At 41.5% G+C, this 20,785-nt stretch overlaps 1 long non-coding RNA gene across 1 annotated transcript; it reads right to left on the reverse strand.

Annotated features, from left to right (window-relative positions):
• Nucleotides 1-18,443: 18,443 nt before the first annotated feature.
• On the reverse strand, nucleotides 18,444-20,455 carry LOC118014308. The gene is made up of 2 exons (XR_004680255.1): nucleotides 20,263-20,455; nucleotides 18,444-19,843 (listed from the first exon to the last, which is right to left on the reverse strand). It is a non-coding gene; the product is annotated as an uncharacterized LOC118014308 (long non-coding RNA).
• Nucleotides 20,456-20,785: the final 330 nt, after the last annotated feature.

Consider the following 20,785-nt stretch of genomic DNA (forward strand, 5'->3'; position numbering starts at 1 on the left):
TTCTGACTTTTAACTTAGGGAGAAAAGAATGAAGTCACATATTCAACAGTGTAATATTATCATCATTCTCAGCTCCACCGCATTTTCTTTTTCAAAGGCAGAAAATGATAAATAAAAACAGGCATCTCATGAATATAGCACTTAGTTATGCATTCAATCCCTTTGGAATTCCAAGCAGAATTTTCATTTCCTAACAAATGCCTAACTTTATACCATAGTTAATTTTAATGGTTATTTTTCCTCCTTACCTAACTTGAGGTATTGCAGAGTTACCAACTGCCCTAGCCCTTCAGTTAGGCTGAAAGAGCTTCACCCATCTTCCACCCTCAGTCTGTACTCTCACATTGTCCATTTTCAACTTCCAACTCTTCTTTTAACGCTTGGTATTATATACAGACTGTATTTTTTAAAGTTTTTAATTGTAAAAATGCACATAATGAAAAAATTACCATCTTAACCATTTAAGCATACAGTTCAGCCTGGACTATATATATTTTTTTAAGATTTTATTTATTTATTTGAGAGAGAGAGAAAGCAGGGGGAAAAGCAGAGGGGAGGGAGAGGGAAAGAATCTCAAGCAGACTCTACACTAAGCACAGAGCCCAATGTGGGGCTCAATTCCAGGACCCTGAGATCATGACCTGAGCCAAAACCAAGAGTTGGACGCTTAACAAATGGAGCCACACAGGCGCCCAGCCCAGACTATATTTTTATTGTTAATGCTTGTTTTATGAGCCTACCTGCACTTAACTTGTGGACTGTATAAACACAGGGTATACATAGTTTGTTGTTGTTGTTGTTGTTTTTAAAGTCCTCCAATGCCTGGTAACACCTCCAGAAGGAAGCTATGGAAGGTTTTTCTTTGTTTCCTGGTTTTTTGATGGTCCAGCTCTGTTCAGCAGGAAAAGGTTTGGTTTTCTAAGAAAATCTTAGTAATCTGGATAATGGTAATTGCTATTATAAACTTCCCTAAATGGCTGATAATACTTTGTTTCCCTGATACCTTATCTCTTGGATAAAAAGATAAACATCTCTTTTTTTTTTTTTTTTTTGCCTTCTGGTGAGGGGGAAAAGCAGGACAGTTGAATGTGATTCCTGTTTGGCCACAAAGAAGGGAACCAGGTGTGGAGTCAGTGAAGTGCGGTGTCCCCGGGCATGCTGGGAAAGGGAAGCAGGGAGGCCCCGGGCCATGGCTGATAGAGGGCCTGCTGAGCTGGTCTCCTCCTGAGAGCTCTGTACTCAGCTCAGCTAGACCCAACACTTACACTTCACCCAGCCTGTGAAGGGTCTATTGTCAGGTTAGGAAGGTGAGGTGCACATGTATAAATATAGTCAAAAGCAGCTCAAGGCCATATTCAAGTGACAAATGAGCAGTACAGACAGTAAGGGCAGAAACTCTGTGGGCTGGAGGCTTAGAGAAAGCTTCTTAGAAGTGGGATTCCTGAGGCACCTTGAAAGACGGGTAGGTTGTTGGAGAAACAGGCGAACTAAGGGCCTGCTGCTAGAGAAAAGTATATAAACAAAGGAGAAAAGGACAGGAGTGTTGAGAAGACCTTTATCTCCCCAAACCATTTTACTATTAATTTTTATCTTTTCCTGAACTTGGGTTGGTTGGATTGGCTTTTGCCATTTGCAAAAGCTGTTTTTTGCTTCCCCCTCTTCTCGAATCCCTAAGGTGACCTCTAGAACTTACCTGTTTATATTTTTGTGGACAAAAAACAGATCTGTCTTTTCCCCTTTCTGGACATTGGCTTCCTGAGGGTAGAGGTCATGGTCATGATGTATGATGTGTTTGGGAAAAATACAAGGAGCTATTCTTTGCCTAAATCCAGCCATGTACCCAAGATTAGACTTCTCTCCTGGCAACAGATGCCTGGGAGTAGTATTGAGGGGTGATAATGCCTTCAGACGCTTCTGGGGTACCTGTGACTAGCTAAGCTTGGGGAGGATCTCTTCCATCGCTGACTTTGAGCTTCTCCATACAGAGATCACGTGTGGTTTCCGAGTGTGTTTATTCAACAGCAACACTGACTGGCTCAAGTCTGGACCCTGGAGGCATTGATCAACTTTGTGGTCTCTCCTGACCCTCTCAGGTCTCAGTCTGGTTACTCAACGTATCCTGGTCACGTGGGTCAGCCAAGAAGAAAGGACTTCTGGGCAGAAAGCCATTAGGAAGATTGTCCCTCAGGAAACAACACACCCTTTTATTTATGGTCTTTTCCTAATCCTTCATCAAATCAGATTTTGCTTTCTCACACTACTGAGGTGAAAGAGACAAAGACTTGCGTTTAATATGCAAAAGCAGTAGCTCACATCCAAATTGCTATTATTCCTGCAAAAAGGCTTCTTTCAGTGCTTTAAAATCCTTTAGCTATTTACTTGCATTGCATGGGTTACATTTACCTATTTTTTTGTTGCAAGTTTTATATAGCATAATCACAAGGGAAGTCAAGTAGTTCTAGACTACTATTTCTTTTCCTAGCCAGCCATCCCATTGAATTTTTATTTAAAAAAGAAGAAGGAGAAGGAGGAGAAAATTCTACCTGAATTTCATGTAAAGGAACTGCATAATATTTTAATTTAAAATAGTTATATTTTATCTTACTTTTTATCTTATTTGCAAAGACGACGAGAAAGTCATTGACACATGCAAGTATAAAAGCACTATATGCCTTCAATTTCTTTTGGTTTCCTCCTCTATAAAATGAAAGGTTTGCCCTGAATAGATTATTTTTAAGTTTCTTTCTAGGTTAGTATTTATGATTCTACAGGAGGGTATAATGCTGTTTTTGTTAGAAATTCAAGATGGTAACATCATTAAACAACAACAACCTAGAAAGAGAGGTCAAAATTTGGCCAGAAGTAGACTGGTGACCACTACTTAAGGCCACCCAGTTCTAACAATGGTTGGCATTAGCATGGACAGAAGGAAGAGTCAGTAGTCCTTCCATGGAGTCCTTCCACCCGGAGTTTAAAATTTGCAGCTAAGGGGTGCCTGGGTGACTCAGTTGGTTAAGTGTCTGACTCTTGATTTTGGCTCAGGTCATCGCCCTGGGGTCGTGGGATCGAGCCCCGCTTTGGGCTCCATGCTCAGTGCAGAGTCTGCTTGGAATTCTCTTGCTCCCTCTCCCTCTGCCCACTTCCACCCCCCACCCCCCACCCTGGCCCCCAGCTTGCACATGCCCGCACGTGTGCGCGCGCATGCTAGCGCTCTCTCTCTGAATAAGTAAAATCTTTAAAAAAAAAAAAAAATTGCAGCCAAGGATTGCAAACTCAAATGCCTCCTGGGTTTTGAGGCAGGTAATGAAAGTGTGTGAAGTGGTGGAGTGTGAGTCCAAGGGGAATGGTCAGAGCCCCAGTCAGTAGGAGCACCTGATCCCTACCTAGGAGTATGTAAATACATAAATTCTGTAACACTGTGTTGGCCAAAACACACAAACAAATCTGTGGCTATATCTGGCCCAAAGGCTACTAGTTTCCCACTCTTAAATTCTAATTTAGCCAATCTCTTTATTTTGTAAGTAAAACCTGAGGTCCAGAGAGGGGCAGTAATTTGCTGGAAGTCACACAACTATTTAATGCTATGGTAAGGATGAGAAGCCAAGTTTGATTCCCAAGTCAGTGTTCTTTCATCTGATTATCCTCCAGCTTAGATCTGCTTCGACCAAGCAAGTCTACTGATCGTCCAAACACAGAATGGATTGTGGTCTTGCTGCCCTTAATCTGAAAATTTGTTATAATAATATCTACTTCATAAAGGTAAAAGGAGATCTATGTTAAAGTCACTTTTTAAAAATGCTGGCATGTTATTAGTCATTATTAAGTCATGAACAGCACCATTCAGCAGCCACATAGGTAATTTTAAACTGTCTAATAGCCACATTAAAATAAGTAAAGCCAATATATCAAAAATATTATTATTTCAATTTGCAATACATATAAAAAATTATTGAGAAATTTACATTCTTTTTTCATACAAATCTTCAAGATCTGGTATATATCTTGTACTTACAGCACATCTTAATTTGGACAATCACATTTCAAGTGCTCAATAGCTACTGTGGCTACCATAGTGGACAGTGAAATTCTGGAAGTTTCCTTGTTGTTCCATTCTCACCCTGCTCACAGCCAACCAAAGAAGAGCAAAAGTCCCCAGAGGCTTGTCTGTTTCAAGCCTCTTATTGCTGGTTAATTAAATCTCTAAGCAACGACTGAGTCACTTGCAACTGCAGAAGACAATTTAAGAATCTGTCTCAAAGCCAAGAACATAGCTCCCCCCATACAAGGAGGGGAGGACAAGTCCTTTGGGCTAGATGCCTTGAAGGAGGAGGAGTCTGCATTGAATCAGGTGCTCCTGTGGGAGAGGAGGAGATAAGCCATTGACAAGAGGAAAGGAAAGCAGAGACGAGGAACAGGTCTGATTAGGGTCACTGTTTCCCTTCAGGCTGCTATAAAGGAGAGTCTTCTGTGCTCACTCAGTCCTCACAACGGTCCATGAGGCAAGTACTATATTATTCCCATTTCATAGAGGAGGAAACTGAATCATAGAAAAGGTCATGTAGGGCGCCTGGGTGGCTCAGTTGGTTAAGCGACTGCCTTCGGCTCAGGTCATGATCCTGGAGTCCCGAGATCGAGTCCCGCGTCGGGCTCCCTGCTCAGCGGGGGGTCTGCTTCCCCCTCTGCCCTCTTCCCTCTCATGCTCTCTGTCTCTCATTCTCTCTCTCTGTCTCAAATAAATAAATAAATAAAATCTTTAAAAAAAAAAAACCCTTAATAGAACCATTGGCTATTAAAGAACTTGAGACATCATTCAAGAGGTGGGAATAGAAATGAAGTCAGAAATAGACCTATGGAATGTCTTTATAAAACTGTTTACATGGGGGGCGCCTGGGTGGCTCAGTTGGTTAAGCGACTGCCTTCGGCTCAGGTCATGATCCTGGAGTCCCTGGATCGAGTCCCGCATCGGGCTCCCTGCTCAGCGGGAAGTCTGCTTCTCCCTCTGACCCTCCCCCCTCTCATGCTCTCTCTCTCTCTCATTCTCTCTCTCAAATAAATAAATAAATAAAATCTTTAAAAAAAAAAAAAAAAGAAAAGGTCATGTAGCTCATAATCAGCCGAGCTAGTGCTCAATCCCAAGTTCTTAACCATGAAGGCTATACTTATGGTCCCCTCACACCATCTTGAAATACACATGGGTCACATGAACATTGATTGACATGTTTTTAAGATGTGCCTGAGTGTTTGGTGTTTACATGTAATTGATTATTGTCTGCATGACTGAATGGTCTATTTTCAGACAAATTTTGATCTAAAACAGTGCACTGCTTCCTAATAAAAGTGGTAGTTTCTTGAGGCACCTGAGTGGCTCAGTTGTTAAGTGTCTGCCTTCGGCTCAGGTCACGATCCCAGAGTTCTGGGATCGAGCCCCGCATCGGGCTCCCTGCTCAGCCGGAAGCCTGCTTCTCTCCCCTGCTTGTGTTCCCTCTCTCGCTACGTCTCTGTCTGTCAAATAAACAAATAAATAAAATCTTTAAAAAAAAAAAAAGTGGTAGTTTCTTAATTTTTCTCTTTGCTATTCCTTTTCCCTCACCCACTGTTTCTGATGGACTCCTGGGAGCAAAACTGTATGAGGGGACGACACACAGAGCAAAGAAGGAGGAGGTGAATGCCAAGAATCAGCAGGGCTGGCTACCAGCAGAGGAGCGTATCTGTAGCATCTGATTTGAAGTGGGAGAGGAGGGAAATATCAAAAATCTTGTTTGCCTATTAATTTTCCCTAATGTGATAGTTACTGTTAGAATTAGCACTGTTGCTTGAAATCACACAGTGTCTATGATCCATACGTGGCTTCAGCAGAGATAATACTTGGTTATTTTTTAGTACGGATGGTCCTCAATTTAAGATGGTTCAACTTAGGATTTTTTGACTTTACCATGATGAGAAAGTAATAGGCATTCAGTAGAAACCATACTTTGAATTTTGATCTTTTCCCTGGGCTAGCAATATTCGGTATGACATTCTCGTGATGTTAACATCAGCCACAATCACAAGAGTAAACAACCGGTACACTTAAAACTATTCTGTACCCACACAACCACGCTGTTACTCACTTTCAGTACAGTATTCAATCAATTACATGAGCTATTCATCACTTTATTATAAAATAGGCTTTGTGTTAGATGATGTTGCCCAACTGTAGGCTAATGGAAGTGTTCTGGGAATGTTTAAGGTAGGCTAGGCTAAGTGATGATGTCCAGTTGGTTAGGTATATATTAAATGCATTTTCAACTTATGATGTTTTCCACTTACTATGGGTTTATTGGGGTGTAGCCCTATCGTAAGTCAAGGAAGGTCTGTATTCCCAGAGATGGTAGCCAGCACTGGTGGAAAGAAAGGAGCCATTCACAGACTCAGCCTGGGGGTGTCCTAAAGCAAAATGAGAATGACTTGGGTGTTATTTACAGCTTCAGACTCCACAGGCTGAGAGATTATGGGGTACTTTAGCAACAGAAATATCCAGGACACCCCCAGACTGGGTGAGGTCTATGAGTAGCTCATTTCTTTGGGCGCCTTCATAGTGCTCTTTTCACCTGACATATAGTGGGCATCTAATACTTTTGAACCATGACACTTAAAACCCACTAGTGAAATAACTTTATAAAAAATAACAGTTGTCATTCATATACTTCTTTTATATATATTTTATATGCCTATATATATATGTGATGTGTGTGTGTGTGTATATATATATATATATATATATATATATATATATATATAGTCTCCACACCCAATGTGGGGCTCGAACTCATGACCCTGAGATCAAGATCTGAGCTGGGATCAAAAGTCACTCAACCGACTGAGCCACCCAGTTGCCCCAATATACTTCTTGATAGAGCATTTTCATAAACCTTATTTGTGTGATTGTCACAACTTCTCTGATTATGAAGCAGAAAAGGAAAATCTTATATTTTCCTGGAAATAAGTAAATAAACAAACTGAAGTTCAGAGGACTTAGGAAAATGGCCCAAGCTTCATGCAGTTAGTAAGTGGAAAGTCTGTCTCTTAAATTTAGGTTTCCTGTTCTAAATCCCAAGTGTTTCGCATTGCCTGGGGGAGAAGCTGGAGATCATGGAAACCATGGTTTCAAGCTGGAAACCACCTGTTGTTTGTCACTTGCCAAGTTAAGCCAGAGATGGACAGAAACACCTTTTAGAGAAACCTTAACAGAGCCGCCCCTCTCTGAGTCTTGCTTCCAGTGCAGTAACAGGCCACTGGTTCAGCACCCATGACTGAAGACCAACTTGGTGCCGAGTACTATGCTAAGTGCTAGGGATGTGAAGAGGAATAAGACAGGTGAGAACCTCACATTCCAGTAGGGGTTCCTGGATGTTTCTGCTGCACATCTGACACAGAGATGGGGTGTGTGTGCTCTTGGAAACAGGGCAAGAGACATCAATGATCAGAATAAAGGCAAAATATCAACAGGAACCCCAAAGCAAGAAAAGTCATAATGTGAATAACAAAGAAACAACAGGAAAGAAACTGAAACTGACTTCTGAGCTCTTCCTGTCCCCATCCCCATTCCCAATATCCCCTGTTAGAATGTCATGTGGCTAGAAAGATGTTGGTAAAGACTGGCCATATCTTGAGCTGGTTGACCCCAAGAGCATTGGGGGAGATTTTCCCTTTGAGTGCTTCCTCCTTGCCTGGACAGATGGGGAATAACTGTGGGGGTATTGGGGTGGGATCTGAGAAATAGGGAGAGGAAGATTGCTTGGACTTTCATCTACATGAGGCCAAAGAAGCCTCAAAACTTCTCTTCTTCTGGCTGTGTGTTACTGGTTTTGTGTCATAGTGTGTGTGAATCTGTCTGTGCATTCAGTGCTGAGAAGGAGATCATCTCATGACAAGATTGTAACTCAAGAAGTGAATGGAGGGAGACATCACAGGGACTCTTCCCTGTCAGGTTGAAGGGAACACCAACCAACCACCACTAACAACAGCCACAGAGCTCTCCCCTTTCTTCAGTAGGGTTCAGCCCACATGGGATGTTCTATAGAGAGGGAATACCTAATATGAAGGCTCCTTGCTTCTGGAAATGGACAGGAGTTTATTTTTTAGTAAGGAAGAAGCCAATGAACCTCTCCCCACTGCCAACACTGCCTGTCACTGCCCCACCTCGCTCCCCTCCTACCAGCAACTGTGAGTTGGTACCAATGCTCCATGACCCACCCACCAGGAACTCTAACCAACAACATGGCAGCTCTTCCGCTTGCAGAAAATTCAGTTTCCTTCAATGTCTAAAGGTTAGCTCCATGTCTGAACAGCTCCGTTGCTGCCAGGGATGTTCCCCGAAGCTCCATTTTCCCTCTTCTCAGAGGGCATGGGTGTTGAATGAAGTCAGGGCTCCATCTCGAAGACAAGTGATGCTAAAATTGGCCAACCACCAGGCACTACTGGGCCTAAATTAATCCTCACCAAAGGCTTAAAGAAAGCTATAATGATCTCTACTACACAGACAGGGAAACTGAGGCTTAGAGAGATGAAGTGCCTTCCCCAAAGTCACATACCCAGTGAGTGACTGGAGCTAAATTTCATCACAGACCTGGCTGGCTTCAAAGCCTGCACCTTTCCCACCATACCACCTGGCCCTATGGGATTTTTGGCACCCCACAGATGACAACTCAATATTCTGGTGCACCAGTGCCAGCTAAGGAAAATAAGTCTGCCCAGCCTCTAGTGTTTTCCATTCAGTGCAAGGCCTGTGCTCTTGTATTTTAAGAAACTCTTAGTGGTTCCAGTGTGAAAGCCTGGTCAAGAACCACTGAAAGAGGCATTCTCTAAACCCACACTGGGTGCACCATTGGATTGTTGAGTGCTGAGGGTCCAGGCACTTTCTGTTCCTCGTCTCATTTAATCCTCCTGAAATCTCTATCAGGTAAAGGTTTCCCCTCTCAGGTAAATTTCAGCAAACTGTTAAGGGTGTCACAGCTGGAAAATGGTAGACTGAGGCCTCAAACACAGGTAATCTAGCACAAAAGGCTTCAGGCTTAGCCGCTACTCCATGTGGTTTCCCCACTTGCCCTGCTACGTCTTAATGGAGTCTTCTGGAGAAAATGCCTTGCCTCTTGTAAACTGAATTGACTAGCGGGAATAACTCACTAACCAAAGGGCTGAGGTTGATAGGACATTTTGAGACAAACTAAGTTTTCAACCTTTCCTTTCTCTCCTACCCCAAGTCAGATGCCAAAAATATGCCAGCTCCTCTGCTGATAGTCAAGCCCGCCGATTCCTAGCATTCACTTCTTCATTCTTTGCTCTCTCTGCCCCCCCACCATATAGTTTTGCTTCTAGGGGCTCACCAGAAAGAGTGAGTAGGAGAAAAGGAATAGCAAAGAGAAAAATGAAGAAAATACCACTTTACTGGGGAGAAGTGATAGTGTTTTAGATTGAAAACTGCCTGGAAATTGGCCATTCAGTCATGCAAACAATAATAAATAGTGTTGGCTATGACTTGCTTTTGCCAATGGACCAGGCACTATTTCAAGTGATTTATAAACATAAACTCATTTAATCTTTACAAGAGCCCCACCAGATAGGTTTTATTACTAGCCTCACTTTCCATAAGGGGACACTGGAGCACAGAAAGTTTGAGTAACTTGCCCCAAGTCTCTCAGATTTGAGTGGTGGAGCCATCACTTGAACCCAGAGAGTCCTGCACCAAAGAAAACTGAGCAAAACTAACTCTGGGAACAGCCTCTAGGACAGTGGTGGACTCTGCCCAGAAGGAGGGGCAGCCCTCTGAGTGACTGGTCACCACCTCGTCTCCAACTTGCTCTCCAGGATTACCAGGTTATTAGTGGTTTTCCAAGGCTTGAAGAAGAAGGAGACTTTCCATGTTTTATTCGATTTTGCTATACTTCTTGTTATAAGGATGACTTTTAAAAAAGGTGAAAATCATAACTCTCCTACAGATATCAAATGAACACATGTTAAAGATTGTTTAAACTTGTTACTCATGAGAGGACAAAGCAGATGTTACAATTGGTTCAAAGGAATCCAAAGGACAACACATTTATAGATCAGGAATATTGAAAAGAATTTGTAAATGGATGCAAAACTGGTTTTTCTAGGGTGGAGAGGGGGATGTTGTCCCTCCACTGGCCAGAATTCACTTAGGTGTCTATGGGCAAACATTATTTTGCCTTGCTATCAGCTCTCTACTCTTTACAGAGCTGTAAAACAAATCAAAGGCAATGAAAGGCTAGAATCAGATCATCCTAAAGGGTATCCCCGAAACCGTGCATAGCTTTCTATTGGAGACACTTAGCAAATTCTTTTTTGTACTTCAAATTTCCTTACATTCTGCACGGTTAGAATCTTTAAAACATGCATATGTCCTTGTATTATTTGAGTAATTAGTATCTTTTAACTATGTTTTTTAAAAAAGAATACAAGTGGAACATCCTCTTCATTCCCTCACCTTTTTTCTACCCCTAAGACTTCTTTCTTTTCCTTATTCCATTGATACTAAATATATTTAATTTATATTCTGCTTTGACAATTCTGATATCTTAAATCTTTGTAATCTTATTCTTCTGTTGACTCTCACTCATGGCATTTTATTTCCTTGTATGTTTCATGATTTGCTTTTGAAAACTGCGAGTTTATATTTATTAGATCTTTCCTTGATGGAATACTTCGAGGCCTGGCTGAGGGTGGTGTCCTTCCTCCAGAGAGGACTTAACATTTGCTTCTTCTAGGCACTCAGAATCACTATCTACACAGGATCAATTTAAATAAAATTCTCAACTGGAGATTTTCAGAATATGCAAGTAGAGTGAATCTGGAACCCAAACTGAGCTGAGGGCTGGTTTATGGTGACTCATATCTCAAGGAGACATTTTTTTTTTCTCTCTCAAACTGAGAGCAAAAGCCAACACAAGTGATTCTTTATTAAGTCCCTTTGGAGGTACCCCAATCACACTGTGGTTCAGCCCTTCAGAAACCCAGCTTTGAGATGGAGTCTCTGATTTGATCCTTCAGCTTCTGTGGGCTCTGTGGTTGTTAGAATTTGAGAGATTTTCCTCAGGGTGCTTCTGGCTCTAAATTTGCTATTGCTTTGATTTTTTTGCCTTTCAGTTTTTCTTTTTCTTTGTGTGTGTGCACACACATACACAAACATAACAGTTCAGCAGTACATTTTAAAAGTTTAAAATTTTTTTTAGTATTTTTAGATAATTTATGTATTTGGTAGTGATGGGATTTTTAAGGATATCTGGCCTACTACTATACCGCAAGAAATAGAAGTTACCTGTTACTTCTAATGTAGTAGCATAAGGTAATAAAATAAACCCGGGATCTGGGTTAATTTATTCAAAATGGCTACCATGTGCCAAGCACTGGACTAGACGCTGGTGAACAAAATTCTGCCCTTGCTGTCAGGGTGCTGCCTGCTTCCATCTTCATGAAGTTAGAGCTAGATTGAATTTGGGCTAAGCTGATTATCAGCTGTATTAACTTAAATGCATTTCTTAACCTATAAAAAAGGACATAGATACCTTACGGGCACTGCTAAAGACTAAGTGAATTAACCTATAAACATCAATTAGGATGATTTCTGACAGACTCGTATCACGTGACCTTTCCTAAGCCAGTCACTGTCAAGGGAAATGGAAATATCATAATTAGCTTAGACCCATTAATAGCTACCTTTGGAATTGGAGACAGGTCACCTTTCTCTGACCCTCAAAAGGAAAGAACTGTTGAACAAAATTGGGGTTCAGTTAGCAAGGAAGAGAGGGAGAAATGGAAGTTGAGTAGGCCACCAACAGGTCCCATTACAGTCTACAAATGCCCAGGACAATGGCGGCCACACAGCAGTTATAGGTCCAAAAATGTTAGTTACCAGTTCTCTCAACTACACCCAAAACTAACCTATACAAACTGGTTTGAGGTCAACACCTTAATACAACTCTTCACTCAGAAATCAAGTTACTTGACCGGTGCCGATAAAAATCTCTTCAGAGGGGCACCTGGGTGGTTCAGTTGGTTAAGCGACTGCCTTCGGCTCAGGTCATGATCCCAGGGTCCTGGGATTGAGCCCCACATCGGGCTCCCTGCTCAGTGGGGAGCCTGCTTCTCCCTCTCCCACTCCCCCTGCTTGCGTTCCTACTGTCGCTCTCTCTCTCTCTGTCAAATAAATAAATAAAATCTTTAAAAAAAAAAAATCTCTTCAGAAGCTTGAGATTGACCGCCTCCAGTAGAGGATGCCAGCTCTTCACACCGTGCTCCGTGCTGCATAGCACATTGCCAAGCAGGTGTTCTCAGGCTGACTGGTCACCTGTTCTGCTCTCCTCTGAGTTGGTGGATCCTTGGAACTTCTACACAGCCTTCATTCCACAACAGGCAAAGAAAGTCTCCTCTGGGATAGAGGCCCCACCACACACACACACACCCATGCCTGGGAGGGATGACTTCCAGCCCCGTCCTTTCACTTCAAATAAAATAAAATAATAAAAGAGTAAAACAACAGAGAGAGACAAAAAGCAGACTTGGAAAGACAGAGTAAGGAAAACATATACTTTCGTAAAAGCAAGAGAAGAAAAGGAGGCAGAGGGGAAAATATCTCTCTGTGTCCACTTGAGCTTTGGGGAAACCAGATTTTTTAAACTATATTTTAGATTTAAAGATTTATTACTAATTCTTTCCTTCCTAATAACCCTCTTTTCAGCAGTTTCTGTATACTTCTGGAAGCAGGGAGGATGTACAAAGGATCTTTCCTCCTCAAGAAACACCCCCTCCTTCCTTGTCTCCAAACCCCTGTCCTAGGAATCCATGATTCCAGGAAACGTGTTCAGATAAAACAATTCCAGTTACTGGAAAATCTTAAGGCTTTCTTCTGTGGGTTTATAACAGCTTGGTCTCTGACTCACAAATCAAAGAGATTTGCTGAGATAGTAACACCTTTTATGTAGTCTCAAGTCGCTTCGTCTTTTCCAGTTTCAGACTCCCCAATCACACAATGATGAAGGACGGAATGGTTAGTGGTTTTCAAACTGCCTATGTGTGCAGGTGTTTTAAGTGTGTATTCGTGCACACATGTGTGTGTGCGAGTATGTATTTACTTAACAGAACATCTTTTTGGATGATGACATCTTGTGTAAAACGCCATCATAAAAATCAGATAAAACAGATGTGCCTTGGTTGAAGGGACGGTGGGAGAGACAAGGGTGGAGTAGGAGAAGGAGGGGGTCCTTTAAAGGGCCCAATCTTGGCCCCAGCAGCGCCTTGAAGTATTGCCCCAGGTGAGGCCTTCCCGGGGGCTATTAGACAACCACTGGCCTAGCTGCTCTCTATGGCCCCTTCTGTCTGGTCTAAAAGCCTTCCTTCCTTCTTTCCTTCTTTTTCTTTCCTTCTTTCCTCCTTCCCTTCCTTCCTTCTTTTTCTTTCCTTCTTCCCTTCCTTCCTTCTTCCCTTCCTTCCTTCCTTCTTTCCTTTCTTTCCTTCTTTTTTCCTCTTTCTTAGATTTCTTTCTTGATTCTTCCCTCATAGATTCACACAGCAGGACAGCACTTTTCATAGCTATGAACTAGGAGAAAATACATTCCCTTCCTAACCCCCTTTCTCTCTCTCTTTTTTTTTTTTTGGTAATTATGAAAAAAAATTAATAGAAGGAATAGTGTATACACAGAGGATAATGTAACTAACACTTACCACCCATAACCAGAAAATTACAATTTAATATATTTGTCTCAAAAGGATTTTTTAAAGCAAAGAAATAAGACCTGGCAGACAAAGTTGAAGTTCTCTTAGTTTTTCTCCCCAATCCTATTTCCCCCCTCTCCTCAGATAAACACTATCATGACTGAATAATGGCCCCGCAAAGCTATCCATGTGCTAAACTGTGGATTTGTTACCTTATGTGAGAAATGGGAATTTACAGATGTAACTAAATGAAGAATTTTGAGATGGAGAGATTATTCTGGGTTATCCGTCTGAGCCCAATGTAATCACAAGCGTCTTTATTAGAGGGCATGTCAGAGTCAGTGAAGACCTGATGATGAAAGCAGAGGTTGGTGGGATGTGGCCAAGAGCCAAGGAATGTGGGCAGCCTCTAGGAGCTGGAAGAGGCATGGATTCTCTCGCAGAGCCTCCAGAAGGAACACAGCCCTGCTGACCTATGAAGACTTCTGACCTTGGGACCTGTAAGATAATACAGTGGTGTTCTTTCAAGTTACTAAGTTTGTGCCAATTAGTTAGAGAAGTAATAGGAAATTATTACAGGGAATTAGACAGGTTTCCATCTGGTCCATGTTTTTATACTTGGACTGGATCGATAAATGAAAGATAGAGAGAGAAATAAAGTAATTTTGTGTAATGTATTTTCTATACTCACCTGATCGTTTTGAGTATCTGTCCCTTTGATACATAAATATCTAGTTAATCCAGTTCAACTGCTATATTTTGTCATGAATATATCACAGTTCTAAAATGGGAATTAGGATATTTTTAATTTTTCACAGCCATAAACATCCTTGTGCATATTTCTTTACACACATACCTCTTTGTACATAGATGCAAAAGGTCTACTAGAATATGTACCTAGAATTTGTGATTCTGTCTTTACCCCAGCTTCCAGGTTATAAAGTTCAAAATCCTTAGCTTATGTGCCCAGACTGTTGACAGGGCCTACCTCGGGGGAAGGGAATAGGATTTTGAGGAAAAGAGAGGGAAGAAAGCTTTCACACTCACCTTAATGTTTTGATGTTTGAATTTTTTACAGACATATACTACTGCAGTAAAAAAGAAAAAAAATCTAGGTATTTGAGACTTAAAATAGAGGTTGAAAACCAGAGGTCCTCAGACTAGACACAGCTGACAGACATGTTTTGCTTGGCCCACACGGATTTTTTTAAATATTGAAATATCCTTGCTTTTGTTTCGCTAGCTTTTGGAGATGTATCTTGAAAGAAGTTGCTGTCATAGAGGTTACTGCCTATGTTCTCCTCTAGGATTTGGATGGATTCCTGTCTCACATTGAGGTCTTTCATCCATTTTGAGTTTATCTTTGTGTATGCTGTTAGAAATGGTCGAATTTCATTCTTCTGCATGTGGCTGTCCAATTCTCCCAGCACCATTTATTGAAGAGACTGCCTTTTCGCAATTGCATATTTCTTCCTGCTTTGTTGAAGATTATTTGACCATAGAGTTGAGGGTCCATATCTGGGTTCTCTATTCTGTTCCATTGGTCTGTATGTTTTTGTGCCAGTACCATGCTGTCTTGGTGATCACAGCTTTGTAATATAGCTTGAAATCGGGCAACGTGATGCCCCCAGTTTTGTTTTTCTTTTTCAACATTTCCTCGGTGATTCGGGGTCTTTTCTGATTCCATACAAATTTTAGGATTTTTTGTTCCAGCGCTTTGAAAAATGTCATTGGAATTTTGATCGGGATGGCATTGAAGGTATAGATTGCTCTGGGTAGCATAGACATTTTAACAATGTTTATTCTTCCAATCCATGAGCATGGAATATTTTTCCATCTTTTTGTGTCTTCTTCAATGTCTTTCATGAGTGTTCTGTAGTTCCTAGAGTATAAATCCTTTACCTCTTTGGTTAGGTTTATTCCGAGGTATCTTACGGTTTTTGGTGCTATTGTAAATGGAATTGTTTCTCTAATTTCTCTTTCTACAGTTGCGTTGTTAGTGTATAAGAAAGCAACTGATTTCTGTGCATTGATTTTGTATCCTGCCACATTACTGAATTGCTGTATGAGTTCTAGTAATTTTGGGGGTGGAGTCTTTTGGGTTTTCCACATAAAGTATCATGTCATCTGCGAAAAGAGAGAGTTTAATTTCTTCTTTGCCAATTTGAATACCTTTTATTTATTTTTGTTGTCTGATTGCTGTTGCTAGGACTTCTAGTACTATGTTGAACAATAGTGGCGAGAGTGGGCATCCTTGACGTGTTCCTGATCTTAAGGGAAAGGTTCTCAGCTTTTCGCCATTGAGGATGATATTCGCTGTGGGTTTTTCATAGATGGATTTTATGAACTTGAGGAATGTTCCCTCTATCCCTATACTCTGAAGAGTCTGAAGAGTTTTAATCAGGAAAGGATGCTATATTTTGTCAAATGCTTTTTCTGCATTAATTGAGAGGACCATATGGTTCTTCTCCCTCCTCTTATTAATGTGTTCTATCACATTGATTGATTTGCGAATGTTGAACCACCCTTGCATCCCGGGGATAAATCCCACTTGGTCGTGGTGAATGATCCTTTTAATGTATTGTTGGATCCTATTAGCTAGGATTTTGTTGAGGATTTTGGGATGAACTTATGGGACTTCATCAAGATAAAAACTTCTGCACAGCAAAGGAAAGAGTCAATAAAACAAAGAGGCAAACCACAGAATGGGAGAAGATACTTGTAAATGACACTACAGATAAAGGGCTGGTATCCAAGATCTATAAAGAAACTTCTCAAACTCAACACCCAAAAAACAAATAATCAAGTCAAAAAATGAGCAGAAGAAATGAAAAGACACTTCTCTGAAGAAGACATACAAATGGCTAACAGACACATGAAAAAATGTTCATCATCATTAACCATCAGGGAAATCCAAATCAAAACCACATTGAGATACCACCTTACACCAATTAGAATGGCAAAAATGGACAGGGAAAGAAACAACAAATGTTGGAGAGGTTGTGGAGAAAGGGGAACCCTCTTACACTGTTGGTGGGAATGCAAGTTGGTACAGCCACTTTGGAAAACAGTGTGGAGGTTCCTCAAAAAATTAAAAATAGAGCTACCCTATGACCCGCAATTTCACTCCTGGGTATTTACCCCAAAGACATAGATGTAGTGAAAAGAAGGGCCATATGCACCCCAATGTTCATAGCAGCAACGTCCGCAATAGCCAAACTGTGGAAAGAGCCGAGATGCCCTTCGACAGACGAATGGATAAAGAAGATGTGGTCCATATATACATTGGAATACTACTCAGCCATCAGAAAGAATGAATACCCAACTTTTACAGCAACATAGATGGGACTGGAGGAGATTATGCTAAGTGAAATAAGTCAAGCAGAGAAAGTCAATTATCATATGGTTTCACTTATTTGAGGAACATAAGGAATAGCATGGAGGACATTTGGAGAAGGAAGGGAGAAATGAAGGGGGGGAAATCGGAGGGAGAGATGAACCATGAGAGACTATGGACTCTGAGAAACAAACAGGGTTTTAGAGGGGAGGGCAGTGGGGGATGGGTTAGCCCAGTGATGGATATTAAGGAGGGCACGTACTGCATGGAGCACTGGGTGTTATACAAAAACAACAGATCATGGATCACCACATCAAAAACTAATGATGTATTGTATGGTGACTAATATAACATAATAAAATAAAATAAATAAAATAAAATAAAATTTTTTTTAAAAATGAAATATTCATTTATGTTAAAGAATTAGGGGATTTCACATAGAAATGCAAAGTTTCAACTTCTCTTGGGAAAATTGGGAGAGTTGGAAATGTTGGACCTGTATGTTCACATGGCAACAGTTGGCAACAGCAAAGTCGACCTGATCCCCTCAGTGGAATAAGTGTGCTCTTACTGTTTTGCCATGGTCCCCACCCCACTCTATTGCCTTACACCCTGCCCATGTTACTCATTCATTTTATCTCCTTCTCTAGGCAGTTGAGTTTGCCACTCCCGCTAGAGTGACCAGATAAAAACCGGAACTTCCAGTTAAATTTGAACTTCAAATAAGCAACAAGTAATTTTTTAGTATAAGCATGGCCCAAGTATTGCTGAGCACCCTGTATTTTTATTTGCTAAATCTATCAACTCTAACCCCAGGTTTCCAGCTCTCGATAGCCTGGCCTCCCCTCATTCCAACTTTATCTCTCATTGATTTCCTTTATGCTTTGGCCACCAGTTTCCTGAACATGTTATTTGCATTCTTCCTCTGTCTTAGAGATCCCACCCCCCTGTTCCTCTCCAGTCACCTAAGATTAAATCAGTACCTTTTAAGACCAAGTTGAAGTTCCAGCTCCTACAGAAATTTTCTCTGTCTTGGGAACCACTTCTTCCTCCTTATTCCCATAGCACTATTGATAGAACTCACTTACTTGTAAAATAGTACTCACTTACTTTGATAGAACTCACTTACTTGTAAAGTGCTAAGTATTTTTGTATTTTTATTTGCTCATTTTGAACTTCAGTGTTACTTAGCACTTTACAAGTAAGACATCTCCCCCACTAGATTATAACCTTTAAATTTTAATTATTATTGTGCCCCAACAAACACTTTGAATGTAGGACACAGTTGGTTGTAGGAGTATCTAAGATGTGACATGTAAAGACGCTGTATCACTTAGCTTTTCACAACAAACTACCCCAAAACTTAGTGACTTAAAATAACAAATATTTATTATAGTTCATGATTCTGTGGGTTGGTTGGGTGGTTCTTCTGGTCTGGCTGGTTTGGTTGGGGCTAGATGGTCTGGGATGGCCTCATTTGTATATCTGGGGGCCTCAAGTGGAATGCTGGACCAAGGGGTGGCCAGAGCCTCTTTCCATATAGTGCCTCTCATCCTCAGTGAGGCAGGACCAGGCTTGCTCACCTGGTGATACAGAGTTCCCATCAGCAAGAGCCTCTTCCTTGTCAAATTTGCTAGTGTCCCATTTGTCAGATAAGGTCATACAGCCAAGCCCAGATTCAGCAGATAGAGAAACAGACTCTGCTGCTTGTGGGAAAAGGATAGAATCACATTGCAGAGGCATGTATGCAGGGAGACAAGAACAAATGGGAGGCTATTACCGCAATAATCTACTTCATGTGGTAATGAGAACCCAGTTCCAGTGTGTGAAAAATTCATTTCAACTCAAGAAGTATGCTTCTGTTCAATCTTGGTCTCTGCATGTCAGTAAAACTGGACTTCTAGAATGCCAAACTCCTTCCCCCAGGAGCCTCTTCTGTGCTGTCTCCTCTGCTTGGAATGCTCCTCCCCACCTCCTTGCCAGGCTAATTACTACATTTCCTTCAAGTCCTTTCCTAAAGTCACTTCCTTATGGGGAGCCTCCCTGACTCTTCAGAGCAGTCCAGGTCTCTTGTTCTGCATACTCAGAGCACCGTGGGTTCTGCCTTCACCGCAGTTGCCGCCACTGTTAGGAATTACTTTGTTGTGTGCTTATTTAATGTCATTTCTCCCTCTCAGCAGAAAGCGCTCCTGGGCAGAGACCAGGTCTATCTTGTTCGATGTCAAATCCCCAGCATCTAGCACCATGCCTAGCACAGAGTAGCTGCTCAGTAGTGGAAGAATGAGTGAATGAACATACACACAAATGGCCTCCAATTGGCTCAGTGTGGAACAGAGCTGTTCAGAGCACGCTGAACTCTGTCGGGGTGGAAGGCAGGGGAAACTGCAATCAGCTGGGGAGAGAAGAATAGGTTGCGCAAAATTATCCAAGAACAACTCAGGACCAAATAGAGGGTTAAATGCCAGGTGCTGGACTGTAATTGCCGTGGGAGATGAGGACAAAGAGATCAGGCCAGGCCAGCTGGTTACAGAAGGCTTCACAGAGGAGGCCGCATGGGAACAAGGCCCGGGGAAGGAACAGGATTTGGATGTGATGAAATGAGGGAAGGAGGCTAATAAGTCAAGGTCACGAGTTTGAGCCTCTGTAGCTCCTGTTCTACTGGTATCCTCATAAACTCTTACTCACAAGAGGGAACAAGCAGGAGGAGTGAGGATGGTTGGGCGGAGCCATTCCCACTATCACTGAACCAGCTCTAGAAGATGATGTTTCAGAGGACATCGCCAAGTTGAGCGTCATCTACACACATAAAAACAAAAAACAAAAAACAGCTCATTCAGAGCTCAGACTCCCCTGAGCCAATACAAGAGAACAACAGTAAACATCTGCTTCTGCTCTTCTGGTGACATTGTGGTCTAGATGCTCTCTCTCCCTCTCTTTCATGTTTAACTATTTATTATAACAACTTCCAAACATAACATAGTTCTTTCATCTCCCTCCCTCTCCAACCCTTCTTTCCCCTAAAGCATTTTAAAGCAAATCCCAGATACCATGTCATAACCCTCCTAAATAATTCAGTATGCATCTCGAAAAGAAATTAGGGCATTTTCTTACATAACCACAACGCCTGTTACACACCCTGCAAAATAAAGCATGATTCCTCAATATCATTTAATACCCAGTCCATATTCAATGTTTCTTGATCATCAAAGACTTACCTTTTTACAGTTGGTTTAGTTGAATCAGGATCTAAACAAAGCCCACACATTAATTTGGTCAACATTTCTCTTAAATCTCTTTTAATCTAGACTACTGTTAAATTAATTAAACCAGGAGACCATTAGACTTATGTGGCTCTGATGTCCTGGCAGCCTATGGAAGCAAACCCAAAATCTAAGCCTGTAAATGCCTCAAGGTTATGAAATCAAAACGCTAAGGACAACCAATCACAAGCAGCTTACTCGGCTTTAAGCTACGGCCAGTCAAATAATTTTTTCTTTGTTTTTGTACTTTTCTACATATAAATCTTTCCTCCTGTTGGTGGAGCACTTCTAACCACTTCTGGTTTGGTGCTGCCTAATCCAAATTGATCTTTGTTTAAAGAAACTCCTAAACAGTTTAACAGGCCTCAGTTTATCTTGTAACACTATGGACATTCCCTTTTAATCAGGAGTCTCTTTGCTGACAACCCACCTCCGCCTCACTGCCTTTATCTTGCTCCTGGTTGGGCAGGGAGCTGAA

This window comes from Mirounga leonina, unplaced genomic scaffold (genome assembly GCF_011800145.1).
Source record: "Mirounga leonina isolate KUSES-001 unplaced genomic scaffold, KU_Mleo_1.0 Mir_154, whole genome shotgun sequence".
Taxonomy (NCBI): Eukaryota; Metazoa; Chordata; class Mammalia; order Carnivora; family Phocidae; genus Mirounga; species Mirounga leonina.